The sequence below is a fragment of the Octopus bimaculoides genome, chromosome 1 (genome assembly GCF_046866305.1).
Source record: "Octopus bimaculoides isolate indiv1 chromosome 1, ASM4686630v1, whole genome shotgun sequence".
Lineage (NCBI taxonomy): Eukaryota > Metazoa > Mollusca > Cephalopoda > Octopoda > Octopodidae > Octopus > Octopus bimaculoides.
Genome location: NC_142928.1, coordinates 8,741,263 through 8,763,907, shown reverse-complemented (window position 1 = coordinate 8,763,907; position 22,645 = coordinate 8,741,263). Strand labels below are relative to the sequence as shown.

General features: G+C 37.3%; 1 long non-coding RNA gene across 1 annotated transcript in view; it reads left to right on the top strand.

Moving 5' to 3' along the window:
- LOC149137449 (uncharacterized) overlaps positions 1 to 21,556 on the top strand; it is a 56,006-nt gene extending 34,450 nt beyond the window's left edge. The window contains exon 2 of the long non-coding RNA XR_016240913.1: positions 20,437 to 21,556. This is a non-coding gene — a long non-coding RNA (uncharacterized LOC149137449). The remainder of the gene's footprint in view (positions 1 to 20,436) is intronic.
- Positions 21,557 to 22,645: the final 1,089 nt, after the last annotated feature.

Below are 22,645 nucleotides of genomic sequence, written 5' to 3'. Positions count from 1 at the left end.
TCCACCATTTTCAGGGTGGGATCAGGATATGAGAAAGAGATTGAATGTAGTGTCATTCTTGTGGGGTGGTGACGGGGTGGGGGCTACTATCCCTCTCACCAGTCTAAGGCTCTGAAGTATGTCAAGGTTGCTGTCCTGCTTTCCACTAGTCTCAAAAAGCCCATAAAAAAGGGTCAAATATGCTGACATCCTTCCTTTGAATAAACTTAAAAAGCAACAGCAACAACAACAAAAGAAATTTCAAAGCTATTTCTCTAAATAATTGGTAAAAATTTTTGAATTCCAAACAACCCCAGAAATTCTTGAAGATTTCACAGGAATCCTCTTTGTTTTCTGTTTTGAAATTTTTGCAAGCAATGGCACAGGTTTGACTGTGCTTCCCAACTGCATGGTTCTGGGTTCAATCCCACTGCGTGTGCAAGATGCTGAGCAGTAGTGAGATGGCAGAAGTGTTAGCATTCATGGCATTTCATCAGTCTTTATGTTCTGAGTTCAAATTCCACTGAGGTCAACTTTGCCCTTCATGATTTTGGGGTCAACAAAATAAGTACCAGTTGAGTACTGGGGTTGATGTAATTGACTTATCCCCACCCACCCAACCCACAAAAAAATTTGATGGCCTTGTGCCAAAATTTGAAACCAATATTTTGATCTTGTCCACCATTATAACAAAGAAAAGAAATATTAAACAAAAGCAAATTTTGTTTGTTTTGCCAGTAATAAAGAGAGGTGGGTAAGAAAAATACTAATATTTGGGTGGAGAACTGCTGGTGTTAGTCAGATTGAGAACCACCATGTTATGAAATATCATAGACAAAAGTATGATACGTCATATACTAATGCTAAGACTTACATAATATGTCATAGTCTAGTGACATTTTTGGTATAACATGTCATAGACTAATGATGTGTGTTTCTGTCATACAGGACATAGTGCTCAAATCTCAATGGAATTTTATCTCAATTTGACCATAGTCATGTCCCCCACCTATAACCAACATCCTGAAGTTATTCAGGCTGGACATTGGTCACATCCAGCTTACTAGTCAGGGAAAGAAGTCATTGTTTATGTCACTCTTTCCTCCAAATATACATTCAATTTCTATCCATCTCCCTCTCTTTCTCTCTCTCTCTCTCTTGCAGATGCACACATGCACACACACACCTCTACTGTTATTTACACCACCACAACAACAACAACAAAGCAATGACAGGAACATCATGAACAACAATATCAACTACAACAATAACGACAAGAGATGCTGTAATAACAGGTAGAATGCATCTATTTTTGCAGGAATATAAAACTGTAAGCTGTGGTGCTGAGTTTGGTAATCGAAAGTCGAATGAGAAGATGTGAAAGACGAGTCTAAAAGACATTCCTACTTGGAAATAGTTGTCTGTGATGGAACCAATTGTGTGCATGGAACCAGTTTGGAAATTAGTCTGTTGTAAGACAATTATAAGACTTAACGCTTGTTGACATTTCAACCTGCTTTACTGAAGAATGGTGAAAGGTCAGAGTTGCATAACATTAGAGAGTGGTGGTGGTGGTTGTGGTGGTGGGGTGGTGGTGGGGGTTGTGGTGGTGGTGGTGGTGGTGGTGGTGGTGGGGGTTGTGGTGGTGGTGGTGGTGGCGGTGGTGGTGGTGGTGGCGGTGGCGGTGGTGGTGGTGGCGGTGGTGGTGGTGGTGGTGGCGGCGGTGGTGGCGAAGGTGATGGTGGTTGTAGTTGTAGTGGTGATAATGGTAATAATATTGGTGGTGGAGGTGGGGGGTTGTAGTAGTGGTGGTGGTGGTGGTGGTGATTGTAGTTGTGGAAGTGATGGTATTCATGGTGTTGGTGGTGATGATGATGGTGGTGGTGGCGGTGGTGGTGGTGGTGTTGTTGTTGGTGGTGGTGGTGGTGGTGGTGTTGGTGGTGGTGGTGGTGAAAGTGATTGTGGTTGTAGTTGTAGTGATGATAATGGTAGTAATATTGGTGGTGGAGGTGGGGGTTGTAGTAGTGGTGGTGGTGGTGGTAGTGATTGTAGTTGTGGAGGTGATGGTATTCATGGTGTTGGTGGTGATGATGATAGTGGGGTGGGGGGTTGCAGTGGTGTTGGTACTGATGATGATGATGATGATGGTGATAACATATGGAATCATTGAAATTTCCATATTAAACATTTCTCCATTTAGAGATTTCAATTTGAATATCGAAAATCCAAGAAGAGAATTTAATTCTGGAGTTAAAACTTGGAAATGTCAATGAAATGTCACGGTCGGCTGAGTTTGGTGTGTCTTTGAGCCTTTGAGAATGGCTCATGCGTAGCATCACAGAAACTTGGAAGTCACAGAATTGTGTTTTGAAATTCAGTTTCAGCTTTGTTGGTTTCTGTTTATCAAACATTTCAACAAAGGATAACAGTGAAGGGGTAGATATACGTGTGTGTGAGTGTGTGTGAGTGTGTGTGTGTAAGAGAGAGAGTGTGTGTATGTGTGTATGTGAGTGTGTATGTGCATGTGAGTGAGTGTGAGTGTGTGGGTGTGTAAGAGAGAGAGTGTGTGTATGTGTGTATGTGAGTGTGTGAGTGCGTGTGAGTGAGTGTGAGTGTGTGTGTGTCAGTGAATGTATGAGTAAGTGTGTGAGTGTGTGTGTGAGTGTGTGTGTGTAAGAGAGAGAGTGTGTGTATGTGAGTGCGTATGTGCGTGTGAGTGTGCGTGTGAGTGAGTGTGAGTGTGTGTGTGTGTAAGAGAGAGAGTGTGTGTATGTGTGTATGTGAGTGTGTATGAGTGTGAGTGAGTGTGAGTGTGTGTGTGTGCATCATGCTCCACTGTCTGTTTTGGCATGGTTCTTATGGCTCAATGTCCTTTCTCAGACAAATCACCTTATAGAGTGGACTGGACTCTATAAGAGTGGACTGGATACTTTTTACATGTCACCAGCACTGGCATTAATAATAACATTCTCCAACACTTTGAATTTCTCTTTCTCTCTTCACTTTAGTGACCATTAGTATGGATTCCTCAGAACTGGATCCACTGAAGACAACTACTCTGTTATGTCTTTCTCTCTCTCTCTCTCTCTCTCTCTCTCTGGTAAGTTCTGGGTCTACAGAAGTTCAGTAAAAGCAATGTTGTTACCCCAGACATCAGTAAAACCTTTCACTATGTCTGGTGTGAGAATCTCCCATCAACAACTTCCGCTGACCTCTCATCTCTTCGATCAATATCTTCCTATCAGATTACAGCGTCGTGGCATATGTTCATTGATTTCTTTTTTCCTTGCTCTCAATCAACTCTAGTGTCCCCCATCCCCCACCAACCCCATTCCTTACATCAATGACCTGGTTGTTGCTACATCCAAAAACATTCTTTTAGCAGATGATATCATTTTTCATTCCCCTCTGACTTTTCCCAAACATGTATCATTCACATGTATCGTGGATGCTACACACCAAACTTAATAAATGGAGATCTTGGGAGATTCTGCTGATCTCCTCATTTGTAACAGAACAGGGGAAAAAAAAAACTCTATTCATATCTAGAAAACACCTTTGTTGCATTCCTCCATTAATCATGAACATCCCCCAGGGTCCTTCCAAATACTGTGATTCATTACCATTAAGATCTCTCCTGCTGAAGGCAGATCCTTAACATAACAAGGAGTGCATCTCAAAACCTGGTTTTCCTCTTTAGAACTGCTGACACACTATAAGGCACAAGAGAGGGTCACAATGGAATATTTCTCCTACATCTGAGACAGAGCTAATATTACACACCCTCCACAGCCATCTTGGACTGCATCTAGAGATGGAATATTCAAATGATTGGCAATCATTCACTCCTCCATCTTTGCTGTCTTCATTCTCAACCATTTCTGTTGCTTCTGTTCTTCAAGGCTGGCTGCTCTTGTACCTCCACAATTCTTGCAATTCTTACTCATTTTCATCTCTCCACTTCTCATCACTCTTACACCCCCTGCCCCACACTAACCCTAATGAACAGTCCTTTCTCCTCAGAACTTCTTCCCTCCATAATCTTTTCCCTCCTCATGACTTCTCAGAGTAGCTGACTACTGTAGAACATAAATGGCATCAAGTCGACCAGTCTTGAAGGGCCTACAAAGCCATGGGCATGGCCCCCTTCCTCTACATTCAGCAAAAGCATAAAAAATGAGTTACAGAGGAGCAATAGCTTAGGTGAAAGACAATACATTGACGGAATATTTGACTGGGTCAATGACGAGTGTTTGATGAAATGTTTGATGAGGTTAAAGATGATGGTTTGACAGAATGTTTGACTAGGTCAAAGAATTATTGTAGAAAGTTGCCATAACATTTGGTCTGCTATGCTGCTACATCTGTTTTGGAATTTCTATGACAGATTTCTCTCACCTCCGTTTTCCATTTTACCTTGATCTTCAATAATTAATCAAAACTTTTGGTAAAACCAAATTATTTTTGTTTATCTTTTAATTATTTTTTAAAAATATAAATAAAATCCAAATTATTTCACTGCTTTAATCCGTTTTGATACCAACTTACCTGAGACAGTTCCTGGTTTTATGATACAATCCTCATGTGAGGAAGTGATCTAAATTAAAACCTTCATCAAAATTCCATGTTTTGTTCCAAACACCAACCAAATAATGACAAATTGAATTTATAAAATTTTTCTAAATTTTAAAAATTAATTGAAACAAAGACATTACATTCCAACAGGAATGTGGTAATGAAAAGGTTAAGAATACAGATTTGTAATTTACAATAGATGGAACAATTAATTATTTCAACAGTCTCTGTAATGTTGCTGTTTCATTAACCTTATTGTTATTCTTTGGAAAGGCATGATCATCACAAATCCCCATTGCCAGAAGTCAATAGAACTGACTACTTGATAGACAACATCACAATCGTGAAAGGTCATCATGAAAGGTCAGACAATTGCCTTGTATTTATGCTAGAAATTCATTTATATTTATTCCATACACAAGAGAAATAGATTGTCAGACATCAAATATTTGCCTGGTTAAAATATGTGGAATCCATTAACGAGTGATTAGTTCTAATGGTATGCCTTGACGAGCCATCAATGATTAGCTGTAACGATTTTAGAGAAAAGGTGGAGTGGTAGTTGTAAAATATTCTGTTTTTACCCATTTGTTGCCAAATGAAGTGAAATAACTGCAACCAGGAGGGAAAACAAACTGCAAAGTTAGCTTCCTTGGAATCATCATCGTTTAATGTCCTCTTTCCATGCTGGCATGGGTTGGATGGTTTTATAGGAGCTGGTCAGATGGGAGTCTGCACCATGCTTCTGTGTCTGTTTTGGCAAGGTTTTTACAGCTGGATGCCCTTCCAGATGCCAACCACTTTACAGTGTGGACTGGGTGCGTTTTAAGTGGCACCTACACTAGTAGGGTCACCAAGTGACTTTGCAAGACAAGGAACCTTTGAGAGGGGAAGGGCATTGCGTCTGATAATGAAAGGTTGAAGCGTGATAGACAGAAAGGCAGAAACAGATGTCTTGCTGTAGAGGAGATACAGGGTTACCCAGCCAGAGAGAGGGAGAGAGAGAGGGAGGGAGAGGAAGGAAAAGAGAGCAGGAGAAAGAGAGTGAGAGTTAATAAGAATGAGGGCAGAAACAGTTACCTAGAGAGAGAGAGGGGAGAGTTAAGAAGAAAGAGATGTGCTACTGTAAAGGAGATGAACATTATATTCTACTAAAGTTGATAATTATTGTTAAAAATTCATTCAATAGAGACACTGTAGGGCAGAGAGAATTGTTTTTATTGTATCTGAGGCCTTGACAACCTCTCTAGGTCGGGTGCTGAAAACCAATATGTTCTGTAAAGAGATTGGTGATAGGAAGGGTATCCAGCTATGGAAACTGTGCTGAAACTGAGATGTGTGAGTGAGATGTTGTGCTTCTAACTTTAGGAGGTGGAAGGGAACTCTAAATAAAAACTGATTTGGGTTGTGAAATTGTTGTCTGATTCATATCTGACCTCACCAGACCATGACAGCATGGAAAAACAGATATAAAAAATGATAATGATGACGATGATGATGATGATAATATATATATATATATATATATATATATATATATATATATATATATATATATATATGTATATTTAACGTACACTATATAGATTTATATAATCGTATGGTAATTGCAAAAAACTCCTTTAGTGGACCCAATTATATACGACATAGTAAATTAATACGTAGAGACCCCTTTGAAGTTGCAATCCAGTAAATCCAATCAGAGAAAATGATTGTGCTGAAATTTGAAACCATTATTATCATTATTAATAATCCTTTCTATTATAAGCACAAGGCCTGAAATTTGGGGGATGGGAATAGTTGATTACATCGACCCCAGTACTTAACTGGTACTTATTTCATCGACCTCAAAATGATGAAAGGCAAAGTTGACCTTGGCAGAATTTGAACTCAGAACATAGTGGCAGATGAAATACTGTTAAGCATTTCACCCGGCGTGCTAATGACTCTGCCAGCTCACTGCCTTCTTCTTCTTCTTCTTCTTCTTCTTCTTATCATCATCATCATCATCATCATCATCATCATCATCATCATCATCATCATCATCATCATCATCATTATTATTATTATTATTATTATTATTATTATTATTATCATTAATAATGTTTCTATCCATAAGATGTTTCCTATATTGTAATGAATCATGTAACATGGAATTAAAAATATTTCAAATTTTCCAGACTTTGTTATTAATATATCATCATCATCATTTAATGTCCGTTGTCCATGCTGGCATGGGTTGGATGGTTTAACCAGAGTTGGGAAGCTGAGGGGCTGCACCAAACTCCAGTCTGATTTGGCATGGTTTCTATGGCTGGATACCCTTCCTAATGCCAACCACTCCGAGAGTGTAATGGGTGTATTCAGATACACATATAGACAGATGGATAGATAGATAAAGAGAGAGAGAGAGAGAGAGAGAGAGAGAGAGAGAGAGAGAGAGAGAGAGAGAGAGAGAGAGAGAGAGAGAGAGATGTTTGCAGTAATCAGGGTCTTACATCTTCACGCTTCTCTCTCTCTTTTCTCTTTCTCTCTCCCTCACACTCCTCAATTCTTCTACTCACTGCACCAACATTTAAATTCACTCTTGTTCCTATTTCATCAAAGATATACAGAAATCAACTTTGTAAAAATTGTTTTTTTCCATGATTTATCAATATTTCACCAGCCATCGTAATCATTGAAGCAGAAAGTTTAATGAAGTTTGATAGTCAAGTAGTTTAGTAATTGTGATTACAACGTGCTTGTTAATTAGAATAAAAGCAAAATTTTCACTGTGTGAAAATGTTCCAGGGACAAAATGTCTGATGTCAAAGAAGGCAGCATCAAATGAGCGATGCCAAATATGTGGCACCAAAACAGCTGTGCCAATGTGCCCCACAGCTTCATCTCTTGTACAAGAAGTATTGTGGGTTTATCAATGAAATAGACTTTGATTTTATGGAAGTCTATCTTTTATCTTTTTTCTGTTACCTGTTTCCATCATTAGACTGCGACCATGCTGGGGCACTGCCTTGAAGAAGTTTAGTTGAACAATCAACCCCAGAACTTATTTTTTTAAGGCCTGCTACTTATTCCACTGGTTACTTTTGCTGAGCCACTTAGGTATGGGGACATAAACATACAAACACCAGTTGCCATGCAGTGGAGGAGGACAAACAAACACAAAAACACAGACAAAATCATGTGTGCACACACAAACACATGCACGCACAGGCCCCTACTCTTGCCTCCCCCACACCACAGCACCACCACATCACACACCACCATACCACATTACACCACCCCACACACATTAGCACTGATCACTTCCCAGCACCTACACCATCATCCACACGTCTACACTTGCACACACGCACACGTCAAGGTCACCAGCCCCCTTCCACACGCACACACACATGCACGTGCACCTTCATTTTGGGATCACTACTACTTTATTATCTCCCCTTCTTCCTAGCTCTCCTCTCTGACCACCTCTGTCCGGCATTCACCATGACAGATTGCTAGCCATGAAACCTTTTTCTATTTTCTCTCTCTCTTTATTTCTGTGTTCCTTTCTGTCGAAGAGCATAGGCTCGAAACGTAAAAGACTTTCTCACTTCCTGAACATTAAACTAATATATCTGTTTGTTGTTTACACACCCGTCTTAATCTTTTGTTTCTTTGTAAATTCTCACTATATATTTATGTATAGACAATAGGCCACTTTCAGTTTCTGTCTTCCAAATCAACTCACAAAGTTTTGGTCAGCCTGAGCCTATAGTAAAAGACACTTGCCCAAGGTTCCACACAGTGGGACTGAACCTGGAACCATGTGGTTGGGAAGCAAAATTCTTACCACACAGCCATGCCTGCACCAATGATATCTGAACATGAAATACCTTTTGAGTCTCTATTCTGGAACTTCATTAGGTTTAAAACAACTGGATTTTACCAAGACAGTTGCTCTGTTGAGGAAGCCAAGGATCTCCTCAATAATAAGAAGCCTACCTCTGTCCCTCAATCATATTCTCATCTCTCAGTTCAACTCCCTCTCTCAGCTGAAAGGTTCTCATCTTGCAAGCTCACGAATGCTGGTGCCATGTAAAAAGCATCCAATACACTCTATAGTGGTTGGCATTAGGAAGAGCATCTAATCATAGAAACCATGCTAAAACAGACAATTTGCCCCTGGTGCAGCCCTCCAGCTTGCCAACTCCTGTCAAACCATCCAACCGATGCCTGCATGGAAAACAAGCACCAAATGGTGGTGATGATGATGATGATGATGATGAATAACCATCAATACATCTTACAACTGTGCAACATCTTACAATTGGCAGTATGATTATCTCAGTTGACGAAAATAGCATCACAATTCTTTCTTCATTAATCTTCCGCTGAACACCATTTTTATAATCCACCATAACTGCAGTGTTGTCCTAGCACTGGAATCAACAATTTTATAATAGCAATTTGTATTTTACAAGTTGTTCCAAAATTACTTCCATAACCTTTCCTGTATCATTTTGTTATATTTAAATAAATTTCAACTCTTATACATCCTTTTTTTTCTTTTTGTAAATTGATAATTATATAACTCTGCCAGATCAGATTGGAGCCTGGTGTAGCCATCTGGTTCGCTAGTCCTCAGTCAGATCGTCCAACCCATACTAGCTTGGAAGGCGGACGTTAAACGATGATGATGAACTGTTTTGACCATTTGTTTTCAATGTGCTTAATTTGGAATAGAATCAAATACAAGACCTAAATGTTTGGTCTTATGAATTACTGTTTAGTAATTTCTGCTGAATAGTTGAAACCATAAGTTGAATATATTCTTGACTCATGAAAATAAATCTGATATTCTTCCAGGATTCTTTGACACAAGACTGTGATGTTCATTCATGACAGGATCAAAGTTTGCAACAGTTTTATAATGCCAAACCATTTCCAAAATTGGTTTTCTCTTATACAAATTCCTTGTCATTAAACAATACAAGGATTTTAGTTGCTAAAAATTTTATATAAAAATTGTTCTATGTGAAGAATAGTTCACCGCTTTTGATTTTCTGATGCAATTTTAGTTTGGTGTTCTATGCCAGTGGTTCTTCTGCTTTCTTGAAATGTTTCCTTCCCTGGAAGATGCATTATTTTTTTTTTCCTTCCTTTTCATGGGCGTCAAGCTTTTCTGGTGCTTTCCGCTGATTGAGTCCATTTTCTTGTTCAGTGGAAACCAATTGACATTTCATGAAAATAGAAAACAACAAAAGCAGAAAGCTGTTTTCTTATTTGAAGAATAAACGATTTTTGAGTGACAAATGTCTCCACATGCTTTTACCAAAATTTATGATTTTAAAAATACTTTGAACCAAATCTAACCATTTCCAACTACATGGCATCTCTTACAATTACATGGTTTGATATTTTATTAAACTCCAAGTAATCATCCCTGTCATGTTCAATCTCACTCAACAAGGGCTTCACTCTAGTTTTCTTGCAGTGGTTCAGTTTACAATCATTTCAGATGCAGTTAATGGTGATGAAATAATTCTTATTTAGCCTTCATTCTTGACATTTTAAAATCATTTTCTGACTTTGTCTTTATTCTAGTTGGGTGCAAAACCTGACAAAATTAAATTTTTGTTTCAAATTAATTTTAAAATATTGACTTTTTTGGCATTAATTATTAGAACCTAAATTACAAATTCAGATCTGGAGGAGACAATAACTGGTTAAATAGGTAGTAGGGCTTAGTGAGGGAACATCATCATCATCATCATTATCATCTAATATCTGTTTTCCATGCTGGTATGGGTTTGACAGTTTAACAGGAGCTGGCAAGGTTGGAGAGCTGCACCAGACTTCTGTGTCTGAATTGGTATGGTTTTTATGACTGGATGCCCTTCCTAACACCAACCACTCTGCAGAGTGGACTAAGTGTTTTTTACATGGCATCAGTACAAGAGAGGTCAATTTTGGCAAGGTCATTACAGCTGGATACCCTTGCAAATGCTAACCCCTTTACAGTGTAGACTGGATGCTTTTAAGTGGCTCCTGCACTGACAGCAGGGTCACCAAGTAACTTGCAGGACAAAGATCCTTTGAGAGGACATATATATATATTATAGTGGGATAGGTCGTTTTATGGGGTTACCCTGAGTTTTTTGCTCATAAGGGGTTTAGCCTTATAGCATATCTTCAGACCCCAAACACTGCTGGCCTGAGACTTCTTTAAAATATGGAAGGGGAAAGTCTCATTTTTAAGGGTAAAACCCTAGGTGATTATCTCCCTTTGCAACAACAGCAACGCCAGTTCCAGCAGCAACAACAATGACTGCACCACAGGCAGCATGTGCAGGGACGAGAACATGACCAGCAGCAACGCTAACAGCAGCAGCCCCTACTCCAGCAGCGACAACACCACCGACGGTACCAGCCAAAATGGTAGAAGTCGCAGCAGCAGCTGCACCAACAACAGCAACAGGTGCAACAACATCACGCACGCACAGAAGTACGGGGAGTGCACTGAGAACTCTCTCAAGCAGCATATTTCCAATCATCTGTCTTCTTTCAGAGTCCCGGAAAGGAGAAACGTGACATTGTCTCAGGAGACAAATACTTCTTGGAGACATATTACCAGGAAGACAGCACCAGTGGCACTTCTTGTCACAGAACCAAACTGCTTCTCATCTCAGTAACCAATTGAGTTATACGAAGCTTTCATAACCCCGTCCAGCATTTTGATATCTCTGTAATTTCCTCCCTCTGCTACCCTTTCTTTACTCTTCGAACAGTTAATGATGATGATACAGCAACGTCAGTCATTTTGTATGACATCTTCCTATACCAGATGATACTCACAGGATCTTCACCAGATACTCAGAGGATCTCAGTGGTAATTTCTGATGGACCAAGAATATTTCCTGCCCTGCCTTCATATTCCTATGTTGTATCATGCTTCCATCAATTTGAATGACTGGTTCCTCTGTCAGGTTTATCCTACGAAGATCTACTTTCTCCCTTGCACCCTTCATTTAACTGTCTCTCTTAGCTTTTCCTACATCTCTTTCTTTTTAATGTTACCAAGAATTTGTGAGAGGTTATCATTCTGTCCGCACTTCTCTCCCAAGATCTCTCTTGATTCTCTCTAGTTACAATCCAGAGCACCTCATCTCTCTCATCCTCATCTTGTACAACATTGGGAAACTTCTTATTTCTCAATCTTTCTTTGCCAACTGTCATCTCTCATCTGGCTTCTCATTCCTCCAGTCTTTACCAAAACTAACTTTCAGCTTTTATGCTTCTATGACTATGTCTGAGCTTCACCCTATCGACATTAACCTTCCTCTCTTTTACCCACTTTGGTCTTCCTCTTCCACGGATTGCTTCCGCTTGGTCTCTGGCTACTTCTTTACCCAACCCCTATCACCATTGCTATTCCAACTATACCTACACCAATGCACTCTTCTCTCTCTCTCTCTCTTGCACATTCACATCTCATCTCTCATCTGCTGTCTTTCTCCACTTCTCTTTACACAGACTGTCAAAAAGTCTCACCTTATTGCTTTCTGGCTTTCATGCTTTCTCCACATTCACTTCAACAATTCTCTACATCTATGTCTCTGCCTGCCTGCCTGCCTGCCTGCCTGCCTGCCTGTCTGTCTGTCTGCCTGTCTGTCTGTCTGCCTGTCTGCCTCTCCCCTCTCTCTCCTTCCAGCCCTCTCTCTCTACTTATCTATCATTTCATTTGTCTGTCTGTTGGTCTATATACATACACACAAACATACATACATATTCTTAAATACACACATATGTAAACATACACATATCTACGTATATGTATTTTTGTATGTATGTATGTATGCATGCATGTATATATACATGGATTGTTATATATAGATATGTATGTATACATGTGCATATGCATGTATGTATATATACATATCTATATATATGCACATATGTATTATGAATGCAGGTAGGCATGCATTTATGTATGTAAATGCATGCATGTACGTATGCATGTATATATACATACATGTATGCATGTTTGTATGTATGCATAAATGTATGTATATATGCATGTATGTATATATGGACATATGTACAACTGTATGCTCACATGTATGTATAAATGCATGCTTGTATGTACGCATGCATCCATGTATGTTTCTATGGAAGTGTATATGTTTGTATGTATATATATATATATATATGTGTGTGTGTATATATTTATGTATGCACATATTTACGTATTCATGGATGTACATATGTATGTCAAATATGCATGCAAATTTGTGTGCATTTATATATGCATGTTTGTATGCATATGTGTGGATGCATGCATGTTTGTATGCATGCATCTATGTGTATAAGTATGCGTTCATGTACGGTGTATGCATTCATGTGTGTTTGTAGTTCACTTATGAATCTCTGTCATCAATGATTTTAAGCCATCAACAGTTGCTGCAACTGAGCTGCGACTGCACCATATTAACCCCTATGACTGTACCTAAATTTTGTTGGGTATACACGCATCAGTGCAGATGCATGCTCACGTGCAGCATGATAGCAGGGGTAGCACTGACAGTGGGCTGTGGGTATCTAATTCTCTTGTTGTTCTTGTTGTTTCGAATATTCATTTTATTCTTCTTCTTCTTCTTCTTCTTCTTCATTCTTTCATCCTTTTATTCTGCCTTCTGCAAGAAAACCCCGTTTGCTGCAACTGGGCATGTGCAGAACGAATAAATGTGCACACATGCAACGACACATGTGAGGCCATGTGTTACTGACGTCAGTAACGCATAGCCACGCCTTCTTCTTATTCTTCTTCAAACCTATTAAAAGTATTCCTTGCTACTACTTTGGCTGCTGCTGCTGCTGTTGTTACTGACTGTTGTTACTAGCAGTATTACAGGTCTTATTACCGCTGCTGCTGCTGTTGCTATCCCATCGGCTACACTACCACCACCACCACCACCACCACCATAACAGCCATCATTCTGTACTTGTTGATGGTAGATTGCTGCTGCTGCTTAATTTCAGGACTTACTGAATTAAAGCTCTTTGGAAGACATATTCAAAGATAAATTCAATGAAACTATATATATATATATATATATATACATACCTATACACACACGCAAACACACACATATATATACATATAAATATATGCATATATGTATGTATATATATATATATATATATATATATATATATACATATATATATATATATATATATATATATATATATATACATATATATATCTACATACATATATGTATATATATATGTATATATATATACATATATGTACATACATATATGTATATATATATATATACACATATGTATGTATATATACATATATACGTATGTATATATATATATATACATATATGTATGTATATATATACATATATGTATGTATATATACATATATGTATATATATACATGCATATATTTATATGCATGTATGTGTGTATATATATATATATATATATATATATATATATATATATATATATGTATGTATGTATGTATGTGTGTGTATATATATATGTGTGTACATATATACATACATATGTGTGTGTGTGTGTGTGTGTGTGCGCGCGTATATAAACACGGATACTTAATACTATACTATACATTTTAGATAATATATATATACACACACACACACATATGTGCATACATGCATACATAGAAGATGCATATTTGCATGCATACTTACAGACACACACACAAACATACATGAATGCATGAGTACATATCAAAAAACATAACTGCAGATACATACACACATACATACATCTACATGCGCAAGCACACAGACATACAAATACACATGCATACACATATCATCACCATCATCATCATCATCATTTAAGGACCAGCTTCTCTCCTGACATAGATTGGACTGTCTGACAGTATTTTCTGCTGTCTACTGGGAGCATATATATATATATATATATATATATATATATATATATGAGTGTGCGAGTGTGTGTGTGTGTATACACATACGCACACACACACAACTCATGCCAGCATGGAAAAATGGACATTTAATGATGATGATGATGATGATGATATATATTTATATATATATATATATATATATATATATATATATATATATATATATATATATATATACACATACACATATGTATGTATAAATATATACATATATTTGTATGTATGTATATGTTAATGTCTGTTTTTATTTTAAGTTATAATAAAAATTAGATTAAAATGAAGAATTACTCATTACTTTTGGTTGAGTATGTTAAAGAATTACACACACCAGATTCTGTGCTACTTTGGGTTATATGTATATGTATATATATATATACACACACACACACACACACACATTTTAATATATATATATGTGCACACACAAACATATATACATATATATATGTATACACAAACACACACGTATCTGTATTATATATATATATATATATAACTACGCATGTATTTGTATACATACATACAAACATTTATACATGCACATGCGCACACAAGACCAACATGTTTGATTCTGTGTAAATTCCAATGAAGGAATCTTGTATCTATGTTAGAAACTGACTCTTTCTCCATTGGGGAGAAATTTCAGAAAAATAAATCCAAGAAAACATACAACGACAGACACACAGACATTTATATATATTCTTACAAGCACAGACACATAGATATATACATACACACAAGTATACACATACCCATTCATATACATACATACATATATATGTATATATGCACACACACACACACACACACCCACATACACACACACACATATATATGTTAATATATATGAATACATATATACATATACATAAACACACACACACACACACATATATATATAAATATATACATTTATATATATATATATATATATATATATACATACATATATACACACATGCACACATATATGTGCTCAAGTGCATATGCATATGTGTATATAAACACATACATATGTATACGTATATGCATATACACACATGCATACGTATATACAAACATACGCAGATATATATATAAACATCCACTTGTGTATATAGTGGTTTCTTATGCCTGATAACAAGTCATCATCATCATCATAATCTTCGCCATCATCATCATCATCATCGTCGTCATCACCGTCATTGTCGTCGTCGTTGTCATCAGAGTGATCATCATCATCATCATTGTTATGATTGTCATTGTTGTTGTCATCATCGTCGTCGTCATCATTGTTGTCATCATCATCATCATCATCATCATCATCATCATCATTCTTACACTTTATTATTATCTACATTAAAATAATCATCCACCAATGATAACGTCATGTACATCATGTCACATGTGACTCTTTTCTGTGATTATAGACACACATACAGATACAATAAAGATATAAACATATATATATCTACACACACACGCACACATACCTTATAGCATGTACTTGTATATTTATAATATTTATATATGTGGCTGTGTGGTAAGATGTCTGCTCCCCATCTACATGGTTCCAAGTTCAGTTCCACTGTGTGGCACCTTGGGTGTCTTCTACTATAGCTTCAGCTATAGCCACAGGCTGACTAAAAACTTGTGAGTGAATTTGGTAGATGGAAACTGAAAGAAGTTTGTCGTATTGTATATATATATATATATATATATATATATATATATATAAGAAGCTCATTGTAGTGAAGAATTCTGGATAGATGTCATGTTATTCATCATAGTCCTCCAGGCAATAACAGAGGAATTCAAGACAGGATGCCCCTGGGAGCTTCTCTATGCTGATGACCTTGCTATAATAGCTGAGTCACTCCCAGAACTAGATTAGAAATTTCAAGTGTGGAAGCAAGATCTAGAATTGTAGCAAAAACCAAAGTCCTAGTAAGTTGGAAGGTAGACAAATCACAAACCCCTTCAGGTAGATGGTCCTACTTGATCTGTAGAAAAAGTATAGGTAGAAGATCAATAAGATGTACCCAGTGTAAGCTATGGACACATAAGAAGTGCAGCAATATCAAAGGAAGGTTAACTGGGATGATAATTTTTGTGTGAGGCAGATGCACAGGGGCAATAAACACTGCAGATGCTCAGAAAACAGATTCCATCACATGCCAGGGGGAGAAACTAGAAGTAGTTGATAGCTTCAGTTACCTAGGTGACCAAGTCAGTAGCAGGGGTGGATGCTCTGAGAGCATTGCCACTAGAATAAGAATAGCCTGGGCAAAATTCAGAAAGCTCCTACCTCTACTGGTGACAAAGGTCCTATCACTCAGAGTGAAAGGTAGATTGTATGATGCATGTGTGCGAACAGACATGCTGCACGGCAGTGAAACATGGGCCATGACTGAAAGAAATGACTGAAAGAAATGAAGCTAGTATGAGCCATTGGATGTGTAATGTCAGTGAGCACATATGACAGAGTGTAAGTGCCCTGAGGGAAATGCTGGACATAAGAAGCATCAGATGTGGTGTGCAAGAGAGACAACTGCACTGGTGTGGTCATGTGCTGTGTATGGATGAGGAGAGCTGTGTGAAGAAGTGTCACACCCTAACAGTGGAAGGAACCTGTGGAAGAGGGAGACCCAGGAAGACATGGGATGAGGTGGTGAAGCATGACCTTTGAATGTTGGGCCTCACAGAGGCAATGACAAGAGACCGAGAACTCTGGAGATAGGCTGTGATTGAGAAGACCCAGCAAATAAAGTGAGATCACAGCCGTAGCCTATACCAGTGTCGCATAACCAGCTCATTTAAAAGTACCCTTGAATCATCGGGCGGCATGCCGTGCTTGAGAAGACCTTTTGAGTCAAGTAAAATGAAAATCGAAATCAAAACCAAATCAAGATCTAAATCAAAATAGAAATTGTAATTGTGGCCGATGCCAGTGCTGGCTGACTGGCTCCCCATGCCAGTGGCATGTAAAAAAAGCACCATCTGAACGTGGTCGATGCCAGTCTCCCCCTGACTGGCTCCTGTGCTGGTGGTACATAAAAAGCACCATCTGAACGTGGTGTCCTTGCTTCACTGGGTGTTCATGAGCTGTACTTTTAAAAACTTCAAGCTCCTTTGCAAGGTCTCTAGTCGTGATATTTTGAGTTCTCTTCGATTTTTGCCTTCAAAACATCTTCATCCAGTTTTGAAGGTCTTCTACTGTCAACTTCTAAGCTAAACTCTCCAGCTTTAAATTTTGCAAACCCCCTTCAAACAGTTGATCCACCAACAGCATCATCATCACCATAAACTTCACAAATAGTTTTTCAAGTCTTTGCAGCATTTTCTCCTTTTTAAAAAAAAGAAATGCATTACAATGCAAACATGACATTTTTGGTTATCCATTTCAAATGTCAATAGAGGGTAACTGGGATGAAAGATAAATCTATTTTTAATCAGGAACAAAGAAGAGATGCCCTTAAGTCGAAGGACCACAGCCACCATGCCTTGTGAGCTTGTCCCGAACAGGTAAGGCTCCTCTGTAACACTGCCATGCCAGAGACTTCTGAAAGTTGTCCAGGGTCTTCGGCCCGAATGTACGTCCGAATAGACTGGCCAGCTGATTATCGTTGAGCCCTAGGGTTTCCCCTAAGGGGTCATCACATTCTGCCTCTACAAGCCCTCTATAAAAGAATGCGGTGAAACCTCCTCTGCCCAAGTGACGGAATAGCAGGAGAGCCTTGCAACACTCCGTAAACCGTGTGCCCAACTTCGATCTTTGATAGAACCAGGATTCCATTTCACCAGCGGAGACCACACCTGTTCACCATCCAGGTGGAGCCACAGATGCCTCAACCTCAGTGCATGTCTGTGCATCAACAGCCAAGGCATCCCTAGCCCAGCCTTTAATGGTTGTTGGCAGCAAATAGAGCATCTCACAAGCGGTTTCGAGCCCTTCCACAAAGAGTGGAAGAGCTGTCTTTCCAGCTTGATCAACCACGAATCAGGGCAAGGAATGACGGTTAGGCGGTAGGTGATGACCGATGCGACGAACACATTGGCTACCTCCGCCCTTCCTTTCAGGGATAGCCACCGCCAAGACCGGGTCTTGGCAATATGGGTCACCCTGCTCGATACCTCGGCCCAGTCCTTCTCTATTTGGAGGATAATATTTTACATTGCTGCTGATGGTGGACCGACCCTGGTATGTAGACGTATTTATGCACTTAACACCCTGATAAGGGGAGTGCCTTGATTTGTAATATGAAATATGTCATATTCCTTGGCACATCTCTGAAACAGCCCGTAGATGTGATGTCTATATATTTTTTGCTTTTCTTTCGTTGGTTTTTAATATGTTTTTAATACTTAATCCTTTTAAGTTAAATTTTTAATTTCCGCATATAATGTACAATTTTAAATGTAATTACAAATGATATTTTCTTAAATTCAATCATTTTTATTTAAATTCAATCGCTTTTATTTAAATTCAATCGTTTTTATTTAAATTCAATCGTTTTTATTTAAATTCAATCGTTTTTATTTAAACTCAATCGTATTTTATGCTTTGCATTGATATTGTCTATTTATATATATTTGTGTATTTTGGAATTTTATTTCCATTTTATAGAGAATATATGTATTTATATAAGTTTTGGATGTGTATTTCACTTATGTTCTGTTAGACTTCGCCTGTGTTGCCTCCATAATAATGTTATTTCGAATATCGCTCACAATGAGCACTACACTTTCCTTCTGTATTAATGTGAGTTATTGTTAATAACAAGCTCTAATTAAACTATATATTTTATATATATATATATATATACTTTATTTAAAAGCAACAGAAATATAACAAAAAGCTGTTACTCAGAGTTTCCCATTCATCGGACAGTTTTGTTAAATCTATCTATATATATATATATATATATATATATATATATACATACATACATATATATAATATGTAAAGGTAAGATCCAAGGATCAAGGTGTAGGAAATTAGTAAGCTTCAGGCAGTCTGTAGAAGGGATAAAAAAAACAACTTTCAAGAACAATAATGGTTTATTGACGTAGAAGATAGGAAATTTTCCTCGTATCAAAGTTCAATAAAGTGGAACAAGTTATTCTTATAGTTCATGGTTTGCAACTGGGGTTGCTGTGAATGTGAAAAAAAGTCCCAAATTAGGGAATGGAGCAGCTAAAATCAACGTTTCCTTGCAACAAAACATATGTAGCCTGGATTTTAGCTGCTCCATTCCCTAATTTGGGATTTATATGTATATACATGTGTGTGTGTGTGTGTGTGTGTGTGTGTGTGTGTGTGTGTGTGTGTGTGTAATACTATTCCACAGCCATACCAACAATCCAATAATACTAATCCACATAGGCAAAAACAGCCATACCAACAATCCAACATACCTCCATCATCAGCTGCCCCACAGGTATCATTATGGTTTCGACACCTTGGGCAGTACCATTCAATCCAGTGGTGTCAACAGCACTAAAATAAGTGTTGTTTGGGAGCAAACAAACCAAAGAAACCACAACTTTCAAACACATTTGCCCTATGTACAACCGTATTGATAAATAAATTCCAATAAGTAAATTACAACCAACTCCTAAATACATAACTAAACAGTGACAACTCTATTAAGTCATACAAACATGATAATCCCTACAGTCTTCTGTAGTGTAATATAAAAGCAAAAGCTTAATAACCTCATTATTCCAATCAATCAATTTCTAGACAGGATTAACCACTAACTTTAATAAAACTACAACAAAGAAACATATAAACCATTATACATTGTATCAGTTTTAATGGTAAACTGCAATAACTAAATTATACATAGAGGGTGCTTAAGGTATTTTAGGACATACCTTTTTTGGTCATTGCTGCATTTTTGGCTAATTCTGTATAATCTTTGTTTCAGAAAATAATAATGGCAGACCCTCAGCTTACTCAAGAAATGAAGAGACAAGCTGTTATTGTGGTTATAATGGCTGAGCATAGCGATTTAGAAATATCTCGATTTTTAAAAGTTGCCAGATCTTTCGTCTACAAAGTTTGTAAGGAGTTAGAGATTGAAGATGGAAATGTATCACCAGTATCAAAGCATAAAAAGCATTCTAAATGCTCTGAAATCATCAGAGCACCTGAATTTATCCACCAAGTCCAATAGACCATTGATTACAATCCCAGAAAATCCATGAGGTCAATTGCAAAAGATCTCCATGTGTCAGAAGGAACAGTCAGAAATGTTATCCACGAAGACATCAGATATAAGTCTTATATGATGAGGAAAGGTCAATTTGCCAGAAAAAGCAAAAGAAAATCACTACATCAGATCTATAAAGCTCTTAAACAAACTGAAAAATCTAGTAGATTTAATTTGGTTTTTCTCAAAACAGAAAAATTTTGACCAAGATGAAAAAGTTAACAGAAGAAATGACAGATGGTTATGTGCAGACCCTTCTGAAGTTCCAAGTGTTATGCATACAAAATTTCCTACAACTGTCATGGTTTTAAAGGTTGTCAACAATGAAGAACATGTGATGCCTCCTTACTTCTTTCCACAAGGCCTTAGAATTAACTCTGCTGCCTACATTGAGGTCCCAAAAATAATTGTTAAGCCCTGGATAGACAGTGTATGCAATGGAAGGCCATATGTGCTTCAGTAAGACTCTGCACTATCACACATGGCTCTAGTAACACAGGAATGGATGGCAGAAAATTTTCGTGATCACATAACCCCTAACATTTGGCCTCCTAATTTCCCAGATCTCAATCCATTGAACTATTACATGTGGAGCGTTGTTGAGAGAGAAGTCAATGAACATGCCCATAATACCAAAGATTCTTTGAAAGCTGCTATAGTAAGAGTAATGTCCAAAATTAACCAGGGACCACTTGATTTGAGCATGTAGATGATTTAGAGCTCATATAGAAGCAATTGTTGAAGTTGAAGGTGGCTTCATTGAATAACATTATAGAAAAGAAGGTAGGTTTTTATCCTCATAATATTTTTTGATAAATAAAGTTATTATCTGTTATTATATATTTGTTTTTCATAAACATAAATCTGTCCTCAAATATCTTACACACCCTGTATACACATACATATATATAAACTTAAAATAATAAAAAAAAACACAAATCTTCTATTTTTATTTTAATTATAAGATTACTGTCTTAGCTGATCAAGTGCTTTTCTATTTGTTGAAGCATTACCACATAATATTGGGTTGGTGCATAATTATTGCAGCTTTTTTTCAATAAATTTTATTCAACAAAAACAATAACAATATTTAACAAAAACATCTTTAAATGGTGGTCTGACCGTCTGCCAAGCAAATGGAAAGCAGTAATTGAAGTTTATGGTAAATATGCTCCAGAATAATCATTTAAAGATGTTTTTGTTACATGTTGTTATTGTTTTTGTTGAATGAAATTTGTTGACACAAAAAGCTGCAATACTTATGCACCAACCCAATATATATTTACACACACCTATGCAAGCTTCTTTTCAGTTCCCATATACAAAATTCACTCACAAGACCTTGGACAGCCCAGGGCTAGAGTAGAAAACATGTATCCAAGTTGTCATATAGCTTGAAACATGATTTAGAAGCAAACTTTACAGCCACACATTTTATACATGTATAGAATAATTTACTTCATCTTTTGTTTCAAAGTTTTAATTATTCCTTTTGAGTTCAAACAAATGAACCAGAACCAAAGTCTAGTAATACCCTGCCACCAAAGTCTAGTAATACCCTGCCACCAACCTTCACTTGAATCAAATACTATTATTTGATGCTCTGTCTGAAGAATTGCCAATTGGAAATTTCTTACATGTTTATAATTCCTATTAGCAAATGAAACATGTGTAATGGTGATTAAATAAAACAATAAAGTTTTTATAACTTTCTGTTTTGCTGTATAATAATCCTGGAAACAATATTTCCAGAATTTTCAACTCTAATGCATACCTGACATAAATATAAGAATTACATATGGAATTTTAATACTGGAATAAACAGATGTACTTCAAGAGGAAATGGCTTGGAGTCTAACTCTACTTACGAGGGTGGGCTGAAAGGTTTAGAGGCTGACTCGTGATGCTAGAGCTGTAAAATCTT